We start from the raw sequence: 18,734 nt of genomic DNA on the forward strand, positions 1-18,734 counted from the left end.
TTTTCCCAGTTGCTAGAGTTCTCCTTTATATAGTTTTCAAATCAGGGTTTGCAATCCAAGTTACCTTGGTAACAAAGCATTCAATAATCACCGTTAGATGGAAAACCAGATTCAACCAAGCTAATATCTTTCAACTGTTAGATCGAACTTAGCTTGTTACACAAATGAAATGTACCCTCATTAGGTTTATGTAACCGTACCTAAACGTGTATACCAGGTTGGTTCACAAATAGTTAACCGAGGTTAGCCATATGATTACTCTCATATCAACCTTATTCATATTAACCATAACTAGTTTAAATGACTCAAACGAAACTAGTTAAATAGTTGTTCAATTGTTTAGAAAACACAATTGAAACCACATCGGTTTGATTCACTTGAATCAATCATAGACATTATAGCCACGGTTTGCAAAGATTGCATTCCTTATGATTTAAATGTTTAAGTCCATAAACTGACCGATTTAACAAAGTAACCAGCTTAAGCATGCGTACGGGTATGCGTACTTAAGAAACCGGATTTTGAGTTTTTTAAGTTTCCAAACTCAGCAGAAATTTTCGGTTCGAAAACTTCCGCCAGTATGTGTACGGGTACGCATACTTAAGGTGACTAGTTTAAGAGTTTGTAATTCCCAAACTCAGCAGATATTTTCGGTTCGAAAACTTCTAGAAGTATGCATACGGGTACGCATACTTATCTTGTCTCCTTCACCAATTTCGTATACACACATATGCATACTCTTGGTTTCCGGTTTATGGATTTATACACTAATATGCGAACACACTATATATGCTTATATCCAAAGATGGTTACATCATCAACTCTTTATTTCAATCATTGAAACATTCTTCTATAAAGACAATAGCCGTTTTCACACACTATTAGCATCAAAGCAATTTTCAAGATATGAAATAATCATTATCGAAACATTCCAAGCCTACATCAAATGATTGTATCACACAAACCATGTAAGATGTTACTCGGAAATTTTATCATGATATAAGATGAACTTGGTTCAAGTGAAAGCTTACCAACACATATTTCGAGAAATATATCGTAACTATATACTCAGCTCGAAATCTCAAATGTGTATAGAGAAAACTATATCTTAACACGATTTATGTCTCAATATAGGAGATAGTAGAAACAGACTTTCCAAGTGATAGATGAGTTCAAGTCTCCACATACCTTCTGTCGAATAAGTTCCACAAGCTCCCCTTAGTAGTTCTTCGTCTTCAAGAGATGAACATCGAGAGATCTAAGCTCAACTACACTATTTATGTCCTCGTCCGAGATATATATAAATGGGCTAGAAATCAAAACTTATAGTTTTGATCACTAATATTGACAAACATGCTTGAGATAGAAACACATGCGAGTTCGACCGAGAAATGTTCTAACAAAAGCAGTTAAATTTAGATTCCCAATAAATCAGTATAGATCTCAACGGGAAAGTATAAAGTGAAGCCGATATCACATAACTAATCAATCGAATAAATCCGATTCTAATTGGATCCCAATCGATCAAGGTTTGTGCACACACAAATATATGAGAACTAATAACAAATCTTCTTCGTCTTCAAATCTTCTTTAATCTTCAATAACAACCTGCACAACACAACTTCAATCTCTTGTGATCAATCACACACAAAACGGAGTCCATTAACAATGAATTATCACAAGATGTATTTAGATGTAACAACAGTTCTAAAGATCCCGTGGATACTTCGATCTTGTTTAAGTGAATCTTATATCAGAAGAGAAGATTTTAAAGAATAAACAAACTAGGTGCAATCAAAGTTTCAATAACCGTTAGTCAATCAAATCAATCTAAAATTAATAACACTACATTTATCCAATTTCCCACCAACGGTACTCGTGGAGCTTCTTGATCCATATAAGTCTTTAAACGAGCGATCGTAAGATATTTCACCTAATTAGGATACTTTCCTCTTCGAATAGACGGCTCCACCAGAAACAACAAGAATTGAAGTTTGCCCGGCTTTTATGATAGTTTGCTAGAAATGAAAACTTAAGTATTTATAGATCAAGGATGTTTGGACATCAAGGAATTTACAAAACCGAAAATATTCCCAATATTTGCAATGAATGGGAAAATTCAGTTTTCCTAGTTCCAATAAATGCTTGTCCAATATTTTCGAAATATCTCAATAGAAAATCTCCAATTAGTAAATGCACATTACTAATTTTTATTCTCTAGAGATATGCATTTAATTGCTGGTAATTAAAGCATATAAAACCAAAACCTTAATTAAAAGATTCCCAATTTATTTCGGCACAAGATCTCCTTGAGTACTAATGAATATTTTTGAACAATAAATGATAAGAGTTATTGTACGTGTTCAAAGTATGTTGACATCTTTTCACTGCAAATCCTTATTCATATTTACATGGATTTACATTCTTGGAATGGTTATACCACACTTCCAAACAAGTTTAGAATTAGTTGACCTGTATTCCAAGATAACTATGTGATTGATCAAATATCAAATCACATGCATGGGTTCAATCGGTTCTACCAATCACTAGGATCGGTTATACCTTAATATGGAAAAACTTGTGATCGGTCACATAAGTTACTAGGACCGCTTACATCAGTTACCAGGACCAGTGACCATATTCCTATGGTATTGCTTGTGATTGGTCACACCAATTACCAGGACCGTTTACCAATTACGAGGATCGATTACACAACACTCTATGGTCGGTCACACCAATTACTAGGATCGGTTACACCAATTACTAGGATCGGTCACACCAATTATAAATATCGGTCATATCATCTCATGGTGATTACTTAGGATCGGTTACACCAATTAATAAAAACCAGTTATACCAAGATACATAACATAGTTACAATCGGTTCTACCATATCACACATATTGTTCATCCAAATATTTGAAATGAATAGCCGGACCAATAAGCATAATGATTTCCCTTTTGATTCACGAAACGAGTTCATGAATGTACTTCATTTAAACGAATGTAAAACATCGTTTCCTAGGATAAAATCTTCACCATAACCCATTCACATAATTATAACAGTATATACAAGATTATGTCAATGTCATATCTATGAACTTCAAAAGAAAAGCGTTATACTTCGTAGTCTAATTCCCTAATACTATGATCATGTCACATCACTAGAGTATTATACGATATGTACAGTATGTATAGCTTCGCAGTTATGTTTTCAATATAACACGACTTGAAAGATATGTTAGGAATGAAACAGTTCAAGTCAATATTACTAACCTCAAGTGGAAGGATGATGTTGTCTTTGTATTTCGCTACTTCTTCACATTCTTCAGGTCTTCGGAGTAATACTCGTATGTCTCAACATTCCAATACTTTTTAGTCTAACCTAAACGAAGTTGACTCTAGTATATAATCAAGCGACTTTAGATGAGTTTTGACATACTAAAATATGAAAACCATACTTAACCTACCAACGCTTGGTGAGTTCAACCGAGCTACGCTCTAACAAAGTTCAAAAACTTGAACAACAAGACGTGGGTGCAGACAAGTCTCTCGATACATGCTTCAATAGTTTGAACACTGAAGAAACCTCACGAACAATCATAGCACCACTAAGGATTAAGTCATATGATAAGATGCTTAATCCAAGAAATAGACGTCAATGTGTTGATTTATTTGATTCTTTGTATAGGTTTATTTGAATAAAACTATAAATATTTATTATGAATGAATAAAATTATTATATTATAATCTTGTTTCATTATTTGATATATCCGACTGCATAGCTGGTGTGTGAAATCTTATATTTTATGTTATTTTCTTTCGGATTTATGAGATATTTGATTTCGGTATTTTATTTAACCTAAATATTCGATTTCATATGGTGATGACCCTAATAGTTTGTATAGCTTTTTGATTTAGCAGGATTAAGTTCTAGCCCTTGTTGGTGGGCTTTATCAAAGGATCATAAGGTGTTCCCATTGAAACGCATATGTCAAAAGTCATAATATGTTGATAAATCAATTTATGTTTACATAAGTTGTGTTTAGCATAACATATGTGCTTCGGGTTTAAATTTTTGCTATTGGAACACATTAGTTAAAACCAATTCAACCTTTCTCTGGGAAAGGTGCTTTTGTTGTAGTTATTTTGTTCGTATGAGAGCATGACTACACACTAGGGGAGAGTTCTTATTTGAACTTGCGCTTAAACGATGTATCTTTCTGGGGAGAAGTGGCTACGGAAATTGAGGTAACGATTTTTATTGTTAGTTAATCGTTTTTACTGTTTAAGACAAGCTTGAGTTTATTGCATATATTTTGCCTTTTCTTAACAAAATTTCAGTACAATTGATATATTCCGTTATGCTGTGTGGATTGATTTTTATGATTCACTTGTTTTCGGTTAAGAAAAACTGTGTCAATTTATTTGGCTCATATGTTGATATCATCTTTATTGTTTGGTATCAAGTGTTTTTGCTTAACGAAATCCGGTGCAATTGCGGTGTTTATAATGATTATATTTGTTTTAAATTGCTTCCGGTTGAGAAAAACAACGACAAGTCAATTTCTTTTGGTTTGTACCAATTTTTTTTGGCTTAACAAAAATTACGGGGTCATATGTTTAGTCCATATGATTCCTAATAAGATAAAGTAAGTTAATTCGGATCTTAGTCATACTTATCAATTGGAAGATTCGGTTTTTCAAGTCTAATTGAATGCCTTGACAAGAAAAACTAGTTAACTAACCTAGTGTTTGTCTTGTCTAAAGGGAAAGGTCTAAGTTATTTTCTGAAGTAATTATAGCTTGATAAGAGAAATAGAGTTCATTTTGATCTCTATGTGTGTCTCTATTTGCGTATAAGTGATTGTATATATGCAATCGGTTCGACAAAAATTAAGTATCGTTTTGTCGGACTAAATGGAAAATTTCTTCGGGAATTTTTTTACTTGATCACATATTGATACTAAATTACTTTTGTAGTTTCTCTTTTAATATTGGTTATCTAAAATGGTATGTGAAACCTTCATGCTTAACTCTTATAGATTGTACAAGTCTAATAGATTTGTAAGATCCTGGTTTGTCCTTTGTTTGCGTGAACCTTTGTCATTTTTGTGAAAAAAAGGGGGAGAAATATAACAAATGATTTTTACTCACTATAGGAAAGGACATTTGTGCTTAAACGCTATATCCAACGAAAGAGTAAAGCATAGACTACGGGGGAGGTGTTGTGTAGTATTTAATACTACAAAAGGAGGAATAACAAAGATGTTCGGATTGAATATTTACCTAGCTTTCCTTTAGAGCGAGTAAAAGATTTTTTTATTCAAATGTCAACAACGGCATTTATTTATTGAATATATGCAGGTTATTGCGTTGTTGAAACTTGGAATCAAGCGTACGAAGAATGAGCTATTTTGTAATTCGTTTAGCTTCATATGTATTAAGAGTTTTGTCACTAAAATTTGACAAAGGATGACAAAGGGGGAGATTGTTAGAGCATATCTCGGTTGAACCCACCAAGTGTTGGTATGTCAAGTTTGGTTTTCATATTTTAGTATCAAAACTCATCTAGAGTCACTTGATTAAATGCTAGAGACAACTTCGTTTAGGTTAGACTAGAAAGTCTACGAATGTTGAGACGTACAAGTATTACTTCGAAAACCTGAAGAATGTGAAGAAGTCTCAAATACAATGGCGACATCATCCTTCCTCTTGAGGTTAGTAATATTAATTTGATCTTGTTTCCATTCCTAACGTATCTTTCAAGTCAGATTATATTGAAAACATAACATGCGGAGATGTACATAAATAATACTCTAGTGGTTAGACTTGGTCATAACATTATGATCAAAGTGTCAAGGAATTTATTGAATTAAGAAGTATAATGCTTATCTTTTGAACTTCGTAAATACGACATCAACATAATCTATTGTATATAGTGGTTGGATTATGTGTGCATTATATAGGTATGATTTCACCCCAGGAAATAATGTTTTATAACGTTTGTTTAAAGGAAGTACATATATGAACTTGTTTCATAATCGAAAGGAAATCATGATTGGTCAGGTTCTTTATTGAATATCTTTTAATTGACCAATATAAGATGACAAGGTAGAACCTATCTTAACTTGTTGAGATTAATGGTATAACCGGTCATACCCTATATAATATATCATGTTTTAATCGGTCACAAGTTACATTGAAAATCAAGGTGTAACTAATTACAACATGTATTTGAATGCAATTTGTAACTTTTCACAAGTTACTTTGGGATTCAAGGTATAACCGGTCACAAGATGAATTGGGAAGTTAGTTGTAATCGATAACAAGCTACTTCGGGAAGCAAGGTGTAATCGGTCACAAGTTACTTTATGGAGCAAGGTGTAACCAATTACATCTTATCTTGGGAATCATGTTATAACCAGTCACAACATATTTTGGAGTGATGGTATAATCGGTTCCATGAGCAAAACCAAGTTTCCATGATTCATATATTTCTTCATGATGTGTATGAATTAGGGTTTTGGCTTTGCTAAGATGGGTAGCTTGTAGATGTCGACATTATTTGAACATGTACATAAGTATTATCATTAATCGTTCAAAGATATTCCTTAATACTCAAGATGATCCTTGATCCGAAAAATTCAAAATCATTTAATCAAGATTTTCATCATATATGTTTTAATTACCAGCAATTAAAGCATATCCCCTGAAAAATATTATTAGTTGACGTGCCAGACTAACAATGTAGAAGTTTTCTATGAGATTTTTCGGAAATAGCGTTTGGCATTTAAGTGGAAATAGATTAATTGAAATTAGGTACTTTAATGAGAATATTTTCGGTTTTGGAATTTCCTTGTTTTCCAAACAACCTTGGTGTATAAATACTTGAGTTTGCATTTCTTGCAAACTATCCTAAAAGCCAGGTAAACTTCATTCTTGTTGTTTCTGGTGGAGCCGTCTATCCTGAGAGGAAAGTAACCTAATTAGGCGAAATATCGTACGACCGCTCGTTTAAAGACTTCTATCGGATCAGGAAGCTCTACGAGTACCGTTGGTGGGAAACTAGATAATTGCATTGTTATTGTAGTTTTCATTTATTGATTTTATCGACTACCGGTTGTTGAAACTTTGGTTGCACCTAGTTTGTTTATTCTTCAGAACCTTCTCTTCTGATATAAGGCTCACTCAAACTATATCAAAGTATTGACGAGATCTTTAGAACTATCTTCGGATCTAAATACATCTTGTGATAATCCAGTGTTAACAGACTCCGTTCTGTGCGTGATTGATTATAATAGATTTCAAGTAGTGTTCTGCAGGTTATTATTGAAGACAAATGAAGATTTGAAGACGACGAATTTTTTCTTATTAGTTTTCGAATCGTCTGAATTGTGTGCACAACCTTGATCGGCTGGGATCCAACTAGAATCGATTTATCTTTGGTAGACTTGATTGATTAGTTGCATGATATCAGCATCTATATTGATTGATAGCGAATCTAGAGTTTGATTATTTCGGTAATCAAAGGATAGATTGATCTAACCAGAAAAAGGAGTTTATTAGATTAAACAGAAGAGCCTTTGTGAACGACTCACAATATCTTATTACCAAGATTGAATAGAGTGGTTACCAAACAGATTTATCCTTTCTAGTTTGGAATACAATCTAAAGGATTGGTGATTCATGTGCGTGACTCTAGAAGTTGAAGGCGCAGGATTACTAAGGAAACTAAGCAGCTAGGGGTAGTCTACTTGGTCTCAGCTATACGAAGTTGGTATTAGATTTTGTATAGCGACTTAATTCTAAGAGTATTCAAAGCTGTACTAGGTCCCGGGGTTTTTCCACATTTGCGGTTTCCTCATTAACAAAATCTTATTGTGCCATTTACTTTATAATTATGCATTATAATTGTTTTATTATAATTAAAGTGAATTGCACTTGTACGTTAATTCGTAACACTTGATATTGATCCTATAGAGTTTTAGTTATTACGAACCTATTATCAAGTGATCACTTTGTTGTCGTAGATGTGATTTCAAGTTGAGTTGTAGTAATAGGTTCGTTGAGACTTGTGAAAGAAATAGATTTTAGATTTAATTTTTAGGACTAAAAATATAGCAAACTTAAATAAAAGTGATATGAAAAATATGGAGAAGACTGGGGCTATGGAATCCACTATTTACCAATATCAAAGTGATTTATATTCTCTAATTATAATCATGCAAATCATGCATTCAAATTGATTCTTAATATTGCAATAGTTGATTTTTTAGAAATAACAATTGTAGATCGAAAGTATGGGACATCAAAACCCTAGGATAGCATGCTCCATCAATTGAAATGACAATTGTTTAACAAAAACCATTTTATCAATTTATTTATCTAGGCAAATAATCATATAATAATTGCATAAATTAGAGATTACCACTTTTCATTGGTGAAATAGATTCCTCCTTCGCCCCATAGGATGGGTTTAGCTCATCAATGTGTAAACATGCTCAAAATAGTTGTTCATTGCTTCAAAAATTGTTTACAAAGATGAAATGAAGAGAAAATAATAAAAATCGGGTTTGCAACAGTTATAAGTGTTACAAACTGAAAAGAATGATAGAACAGTACTGTCGCTGTTTCTCGACCCTCGCCTGTGTGTCGTTTCCACTGTTGAAAAACGACTGTCTTGGATGGTCTGTTCTTCACGTTCTTCAGATGAGCAGCAGCAGAGAAATATTTCTGGAACTTGATTTTCTCGACTCTGTGATGCTCTATAATCTCCCCAAACTCTCTGTAACCCTCTATGACTCCTCGGGATCCTTTTTATACCCAGCAGCACCATCAAATCTCGTAGTTACTCAAGAATAATCCTCTTTTACTCCCCTGTGAAATATTTCCTTCTTTTTTTCTGCACGCATCTGCTGGTGATTCCCATGCATCAGAAACTTTTCAAACACGTGCCATACACTTCCTAGAATGAGTAGAACTCTTGGAGGGAATAAATATCCACGTAACTTCCACAAAACAACTCGAGAAAATCCCGAGAATATTGCCTTCTCTGTTTTGAATAATGACCGAGAATATGAAGATTTTGGTTCCTTTTTTAGCTCTCAAACACGTCAACTGTTTCCCATTCTTTGCAAACCTGATGGATGCAAATCCTGCGAGAATTATCTTCTCCCAACTGCCAGAAATACCACCAACCAACCCCGAGTATCTCTCTTACCTGTTTAATCCAAAACCCGATTATTCAACTCAGATTTCTCGAATCCAACGAACATACCTTCTTTGTATAGGTCTTTGAAGTTAATCCAAATCAAAAACATCGATTGAATCTCTTCAGAAATGGCCCAAAACTCGAACCCTAATCTGGTAGTAAACTGTGCATTTTTCCCGCCAAAAACCAGAATTTAAAAGGTAGGGGATGACCTCCCCCTAACAGATATGGGGGTGCGAATAGCAGGTGGCACTCTGGGGGTGCAAATAGCAGGTAATGTGCCCCTTAGTAATTGGGTGCTGAAGATGAATTTGGGTTACGTATAACCCTGGGTGCCCCTTAGCCAAATTTGGGGTCCGTATAGCAAATGTCCTCCGGGGTCCAAATAGCACTTTTTGAGCAACTTTTTCCACACAAGTGTATTTCTCCAAAAACACCTACACAAACATAAGAACACCATAATAAGTACGAAATCGAGTACCAACATTACAGAACATTGAGGACAAATTAGACACAAAAATGTGTCTATCACGTATCGTCTCGATCTTGAATCCATAGTCAAATCACACAAGTGATCTTGTTGTTGTATTATCTCGATCTTGTATCCATAGACGATCACACGAAGTGTGTACCAAAGTTGTTGTATTGTCTCGACTCTGTCCATAGACGATCACACTTGGTAAAGGACTTAAAGGTAGATAAATAAAAGATTGTGATGTATTTGGGTACCCTTGTATTTTTAAAGTGTATTTACTTTATTATAACTAAAAAATTATTATACGGGAGTAAAGTAAATAACACAAACAAGATTTCGTCAACGAGGAAACCACAAAAGCAAAAAAAAAACCGGGACTTAGTCTAGTTTTGAATACTTTCAGAATTAAGCCGCTATACAAATAACAAAATCAAACTTCGTATAGTTGAGACTAAGTAAACTGCCCCTAGTTACTTAGTTTCCTCAGTATCTATGCATCTTCGAGCTTTTGGTCACGCATGTGAATTTCAAGACACAAATCAATATAATGAGTTGCTTTACAAAGTAAAGTCTTATATGCTCAACTCCTTTTGATCGTTTTACAAAAAATAAAGGAACAAATCTGTTTGGTGACCACTCTATTCAATATTTGGTAAAAAGATATGTTGAGTCTTTGACAAAGGATCTTATGTTTTATCTAATAAACTCTTTTGTCTGGTTAGATCAATCTGAATCTTAATTATCGAAATAATCAAATTTCGAATTCGCAATCAAACAATATAGAACTTAAAGAGAATATATAAAGTGATGTTGATCTTATCAACAAGATAATGACAAGTTTATTAAAGACAAACAAGATCTAGTTGGATCCCAACCGATCAAGATGTCTGCAAAATATTCACAAGATACAAAAACTAATCAGATAAATCTTCTCCGTCTTCGAATCTTCGATTATTTTTACAGTACCTGCACACAAAAACTTGAATCCTCTTGTGATCAATCACGCACAATACATAGTCTGTTAACAATGGATTATCACAAGATGCCGTTAGATCTAACAACAGTTCTAAAGATCCAGTCGATAGTTTGATCTAGTTTGAGTGACCCTTATGTCACAAGAGAAGGCTCTCAAGAATAATCAAACTAGCTGCAATCAAAGTTTCAACAACCGTTAGTCAATCAAATCAATAATCGAAAACTAAAATAACAATGCAATCATCTAGTTTTCCTCCAAAGGTACTCGTAGAGCTTCTTGATACCACATAAGTCTTTAATCGAGCGGTTGTAAGATATTTCGCCTAATTAGGGTACTTTCCTCACCGGGTAGACAACTCCACCAGAAACAACACGAATAAAGTTTCTCTAGCTCTTAGGATAGTTTCCAAGAAGTGCAAACTCAATTGTTTATAGACCAATGTTGTTTGGACAATAAAGAAATTCCAAAACCGAAAATATTCTCAAGTTATTCAATAAGTACCTAATTTCGGCTTCCTATTTCCAACTAATTTCCAACCTGTAATTCTGAAATATCTCATTGGAAAATGTTTAATATTAGTTTAGCATTTAACTAATATAAATTTCCAAGAGATATGTTTTGAATTTTGGAAAATCAAAAGCATGTAATCGAAAAAATTTAATTCAAAGATTCTCAATATTTTGGATCGGGATCACCTTGAGTATTAAGAAATATATTTGGACAAGAAAATATAAGAACTATATTCATGTCCAAATTATGTCAACATTTAGAACTTTCCAATTATGCAAACCCAATTTACAAATCGCACAAACCCTAAGGTGCACGTGACTATAGAAATTGGTTTTTCTTAAGGGAATCGGTTCTATCTTATAAAGATGGATAGGTAGGGATCGGGTCTACCTTACTTCCCGAAATAGGTTGGATCGGTTATACCTTATGAAAATGATACGATAGGAATTGGTACTACCTTATAAAAATAATTAGGTAGGATTGGTCACACCTTGACTCCCGATATAGGTATGGATTTGTTTTACCTTAACTCCCAACATAAGTTAGGAAATTGGTGATAACAAGTTTCCTGAAATGGGTAGGTATCCGTTCTACCATGATTCCCAACATAGGTTAATAATTGGTCATACCAAGTTCCCAATAAAGGTAGGGATCGGTTCTACCTAGACTCTCAACATAAGTTTAGGAATCAGTTGTACCATTTTCCCAAGATAGGTAAGGATCGGTTCTACCTTGAATCTCGAGATAGATTAAGAATCGATTATACCTCATATCCTACCATAGGTATGATTCGGTCATAAAAGATCTTCATGAGAAACCGGACCAACATACCTATTGATTTCCTTTCGATTACGAAACAAGTTCGTATATATACTTCTTTTAAACTAATGTTATAGAACATTGGTTCCTAGGATGAAATCACATTATATTCTATACATACAATCAAGTAACAAATTGCATGGATTATGTTGATGTCGCGCTCACGAAGTTCAAAAGATAAGCGTTATACTTCGTTATTCAATATACTTCTTTGATACTTTAATCATAATAATATGACCAAATCTAATAATAGATTTTCATAAATATATACATGTTATGTTTTCAATCAAAAGCGACTTGAAAGATACGTTAGGAATGGAAACAATTTAAAGTCAATATTACTAACCTCAAGTGGAAGGATGTCTTCGTTGTAGCCGTTACTTCTTCACATTCTTCATGTCTGGGTAATACTTGTAAGTCAAAACATTCCTAGACTTTCTAGTCTAACCTAAACGAAGTTGACTCTAGTATTTAATCAAGCGACTCTAGATGAGTTTTGATACTATAATATGACAACCAACCTTGACATACCAATGCTTGGTGGGTTCAACCGAGCTATGCTTAACAATCTCCCCCTTTGTCAATTTTAGTGAGAGAACTCTTAATACATATGGAGATAAACGAATTAAAAATAACTCGTTCTTCATGCGCTTGATTCCACGTTTCCACAACATAATATCCTGCGCATATTCAATCCAAACATCTTTGTTATTCCCATTTTGTAGTATGAAATACTACACAACATGATGATACGTTCCCCCACCCCTTAGTCTATGCTTTACTCTTTCGTTAGATATAACGTTTAAGAACATATATCCTTTCCTAGTGGTCATAAATGGGAATTTTGATAAAATGCTCCACTTTAAAAATCCGGTTCAATATGTGTCCCCGTTTTTTTCAACTTTTCAAAATTGCCCTTTCTGTTTTGTTTTCCGTCCGGGCCTACGAAGTGTAGTCAATATCGTTTACCAAGGTCAATAATATAGGCAAAATTACGTGTTTGTCCTTTCAAACCCTAAACTAAATACATCTCATTCTTATTCCTTTCTCTTTTATCAAGCGGCACCCTCTCATGGCGGCCCAAAACAGTTTGATAAAAAGAAGAAGAAAAACTCTTTGGTTTTGTTTCAAATTAAAACTGTGTTGTGTTGGATTTTCATTTAGGGTTTGAATTTGCATGATGGTTTTGTGTTTCTAGTGGTGGTGCTATGAAGGTGGTCGAAGAGTTAGTGGTGTAGGAATGGGTCAAGCTATTTGGATCTAATCAAAAAGCAGAGATTGTTCATCTACCGATTTAATGATGGAGACGTACTCACTGTCTTTGCATACAGTAAGGAGAGATGGACAGTTGGTTGATGTTAAACTTATTAGAGATAAAGCCATGTGTAAACCTTAAAAGTTTACGTGCTCTTGTCTTCGAAGATTAAAGAAATTGAATGGTGCTACGGGTGATTTGGGGTCTTTCTATATGATTCTCCTTTAAAAATGATTGTATGTTGTTTTATTATGTTTGATTAATTTATGGTATCCATTGATTTCACTTTTTGATTGAAAATTTGGGTTTTCAATTCTTAATTCGACTGAAAATATATGGTTTGGGGACATAAAAATATGAGTTTTGACTTGTAATTTGGGGATTAGATGTGATGAATCGGCGGACTCAGTCACAAATTTAGTTAAAAAATTATTGTCGCAGAATTATGGTTCATCCGGTTGAGTTGCAGAATTAGGGTTCATCATGGTTAATTAGGTTGAAGAAAATGGAAATGAAAATGGATCGTGTGTACTAAGAATCAACTCATTGCCGAGTCGGATCGATGACTCATTCTGATCCTCCGGAATCTGTCGAGGTTTTTTATGACTTTTATTACTAGCCACCTGGAACATAACGTCATTTAACGACCGTTTACCGTTTTTTAAATAAAACGGTCAAACAGAGGGCATTTTAGAAAAGTTATAAAAAACGGGGGCATTTTATTTTGTACATTTCAAAACAGGGGCATTTTATCAAAATTTCCATCATAAATCACTTGTTTGCTCCATATATCCCCTTTTATCACAAAAATGACAAAGAAACGAATAAACATAAAAGCAAACCGAAACGATCTTACAAATCGATAAGACATGTACAACCTATAAGAATTGAACACGAAGGTTCACATACCATTTTAGATAACCAATACTAAAATCGATACTATCGAAGTAATCTTTGTTTTAATATGTTATAAGGAAACAATTGCCCAAAGCAATTTTCCCTTAGTCCGATTGATCAACCAAGATATCTTGGTTACAACCCGAACCGATTATGTATGTATAATCGCTTTATTCAATAAGACACAAAAAGTGGTCAGAATTAACTCAATTTCTCTTATTAGGTTCTAGTTATTCATAGAATAATTTAGACCTTCTCTTATCAAGTTCTAATTACTCTTATCATGAATCAAAGAGACTAAAACACAAATGATCCCTATTTCGTTAAGCAAAAACAACTGATACCAAACAATAAAGAATATACCAAATCAATTAGTCAACATAGAATTGACATAGTTTTTCTTAAAAGAAAACAATTGAATCACAATAATCAATCCATACATCATAATGGAAATATATCAATTATATCGAATTTCGTTAAGTAAAAGAAAAATATATGCAACAAAATCAAGCTTTTCTTAATAGGAAAAACGATTAACTAACAAAATAAATCCTTACCTTGGATTCTGCAACCACTTCTCCCCAAAAAGATATATCATTAAGCACCAGTTCAATAAGAACTCCCCCATGTGAGTTGTCATTCCCCCGCAAAGCAAAAGAACAACAACAAAAAAAAAAAACCTTTACCAGTTAAATTGGTTTTAGCTATTACGTGCCAATAGTAAAAGCCTAAACAGAAACTCATATGTTATACTAAATACACAACTAATGTATACATACATCGATAATAGCATCAATTTGACTTTCACATATGAGTTTATCAGTATCTCTTCATGATCCTTTGATAAGCCTACCTAAAAAGGATAGAACTTACTCCCGCTAAATCAAAAAGTCAAACATATCATTAGAAATCACCACAATATGAGATCTGAAATTATGGTTACTGGAAACCGAAATAACATCTCATACATCAAGAGCACTCATATGTATACCAAGTATTTAGTTTATACAACATAAACAAACGGTAATATATGTGACTTACATATGATCTATACCATCACAACTTTCTTATGATTTTGATATAGCAATCACGAAGATATGATCCAAAGATCGGCTATACTCAAAAGTCACTAACCATAAGAAAGTGAGTCAATGTATGGGACTGAAACACTACGGTTTATCCCATGAACTCAATTGCAATACACCATAAATATTGAGCAGAAAATCAATTATTACAATTACCTTATGGGAAAAAAAGTTTTGGACTCCTTCGTCTGGACTTGGACCGATCTTACCATGATCCATGAGCTAAGTTGGGACCGATCCGTGGACTAGGTTGGGACGGCATCATTTGAGGAAGCGCACCTTAGTCTTAGAAACATCAGACCCCCTATGGCAATAATCATAAGGTCGATCGAGGATGACGCCATGTTTTACATACTCTGTTTTGATTGTAAGATGTACTTAGCAGGTACTCGTATAAATATCTCCTCCATAATTTCTTTAGGAAGAAGGTTGACCTCCATCACGTAAGACATATTTTTCATATAATTTTCAGCTAAAATCAGATCATATCGACCGTAAATACTTGCCGAAGTGATTTAAAAAAAGTAAATATTGAAGCCTAGGTTCGGAAACCCTGACTAAGAGCACTATCGTCGGTCGTCGGATGTTGAAATTCCGTGATGGACATGAGAATTTTTCTCCGTAATGGACGTAAGAATTTTTCTCCAGGGGAAACACTAGATGTCCACAATTCGGTTAAACTCTAGAATCGCAACATGTTAAACTCCCTATTATTACCAAACAAACACCAAGTCTGTACCGAGACCAGCATAGGCCAAAAATTTGACTCTCAACACTTGGGTTTTGGTTCAACTTCTAGTTGAACTTGTCTTTTGACACTCTCCCCTTGTACTAAGATTCTTTGAGAAAATATATTTAGCACTCATTTATACCGAAGAGTACGGGAAGTTGCAATTTTGAAAAGCACTAAATGATGCATGTCAGTTTGAGGTTTGATTTAAATACAATAATAACTAGCCAAATCATTACAGCGACACTTTAGTACTTGCAGAAGAATAGCCATAAATATATGATCCGAATCCCCAAAAAGTAATAATCAAAGAAAGAATTTTGAAGCCACTCATTCGATCATGGAAAAGAATAACAGCTGCAATGCTAGTGACAGGAACCCTTACTGCGTTAATGACACCAGCTAAAACAGTTGAAGCCAGAAAAAGAACTGCAGTTCCTCCCAAAACTCCCAACTGGAAAGTTAATGCAGACCAAATAAGAACCGTATAGTAAGACGCCTCACCATTCTTGAAATTTTTAGCTTCTCATTTCATGCCTTTGAAATCAATAGTCTAAGAAAATGTGATGTATATGTATGTGGGTCAGAGAACGGCCAAGATCATTCGGAATTATGGACGACAGAGATTATACAATGGCCCTTTAATAATGACTTAAAATAAAAAGACTCATCCTTCTCTATCCTATCCCTAACTCACCATGGACGGAAGTGAAGCATCGGGTTAGAGCATTGCTATTCGTTGGGTCTATATTCAATTTTACGTTTTCCTGCTTGAAGTGGAACTAAACATTATCTTTATTCCTTCTCCTTTTCTCGCTGAGTTCTTTTTGTTTTTTTTTGGTCGGCTTAGAGCGTCCACAGTGGGAGAGTAAACCCAAATATTTGGTCTTTTGAACAAACGCAGTGGAACGTACTATCGATCAAATTTTGATCAACGACTAAAACCCAGAGTATATTTGGTCTGGGACCAAGACTAAACCCAGATATAGTCGAGCGTTGATATACTTCACGCCCCACCACCAGGCGGACATATAGTGCACGTCCCACATCAGGCGTTGGTATAATCTACGCCCCACACCAGGCGTTGGTATAGTTTACGCTCCACATGGGGCGTACGTAAAGTCTACGCCCCATTTTTTTTTTAATTATTTTGTATGGGGCGGGCATTATACCCCCGCCCCATTCTTTGTTTTCAAAATCAATTTAGTGGGGCGGGCTTTATACCTCCGCCCCACTTCTTTCATTTTTTTTTTTAGTGCACGTCCCAATCAGGCGTTGGTATAGTCTACGCCCCACACCAGGCGAACGTATAATGTACGTCTGACCAAATTTAGTCTTTCCACCGTAGCGTCACACACCATACTAAACCCAAAATTTGATCTTTTTTTCCCTCTTTGGTCTTTGGTTATACTCGCACCACTGCAGTTGCTCTTAATACTGATACATCATCAAAAAAATTTTTACCAAACGTGTGGTGTAAGCTAATCTGTTTTGATTAATACCGTCGACATTCCTTCATTTTTAAAGAACGATTTTTTTGGGACCATGATTTTCTTTGGGGACCATAGTTTTATTTTGGATAAAGACATTAGAAGTAAATCTAGGTCACCCCTTATCTAGATATTTATGTTAATATCTAAATTACCCTCCTGATTAATTTTGGGTAATGATTAGTTAGTGTTAATAATAGTTAGTGTAATGATTAGTGAGATGATTAAGTTAAAGATAGTTAGTGAGATTAAAAATCAGATGTTTTTTTTTAAAGAAGTAGAATTATTGAGAGAGTAAAGTTAGAGAAGATGAAGAAGGAAAACATGAAAAACGATGGAATTTTACCAACCACAACCGGAGGAAGGGTATTTGGGTACCCAGGTATGCTTCAAACTTAGATAATGTTGGTTGAATTGCTCCAAATTTTCAAAAAACTGTAAATTTTTAGAGTAGATTTGGGCTTGTTCGGTTACCTTATGTGAAGAACAGGTTACCGAACTCATCTGAAAGTGTAGTTCGGTTACTTATTCCAAACACGCAGGTTATCGAACTCGCTCTTTAATGGAGGTTTTAGTCGTTCGGTAAACAGACATGTTACCGAACTTTGTTTATAGGATTTACAGAGTAATGTTCGGTTGTTTCGCAAACTTTAACCCAACAGCATATCTAACCGAACTCCACATGTATGGAATTAGTGAAGAGTTCGGTTTGTCAAGATTTTTTGCGAACAAACCGAATAGAGTAGGCAAAGTTCGGTTAAATCATAACTCAACATAGTGGGAAAAATAACACAGTTCGGTTACATTGTTTTATATATATATATATATATATATATATATATATATATATATATATATATTATGGGTAGAGTTCGGTTACTAACTAGTTTTAGAATTTATTGCGAACCAACCGAACACAATATATTGGTTTTAATTGAGGAGTTCGGTTAAAACTATTTTTTGCGAACCAACCGAACACAATATATTGGTTTGCAATGAGGAGTTCGGTTAAAACTATTTTTTGCGAACCAACCGAACTCCGAGTTCGGTTACGAAAAAATTAATTCGTGATAACCGAAGTGTTCTTCGTGTTCTTGGTTTCAGAATGTTCGGTTACAAAACTAGTTTTTTTTAAACTATTCCTAACCGAACATGCCACTTTAACTTCCATTTAAACCATATTTTAATGATTACTACACAATTTACCCAATCATTTGATGATTTCTACTCAATTTACCCTATCAAAAAATGAATTAAAAACGATTGATGGGTTTTTCAATCGA

The sequence above is a fragment of the Papaver somniferum genome, chromosome 8 (assembly GCF_003573695.1).
Source record: "Papaver somniferum cultivar HN1 chromosome 8, ASM357369v1, whole genome shotgun sequence".
Lineage (NCBI taxonomy): Eukaryota > Viridiplantae > Streptophyta > Magnoliopsida > Ranunculales > Papaveraceae > Papaver > Papaver somniferum.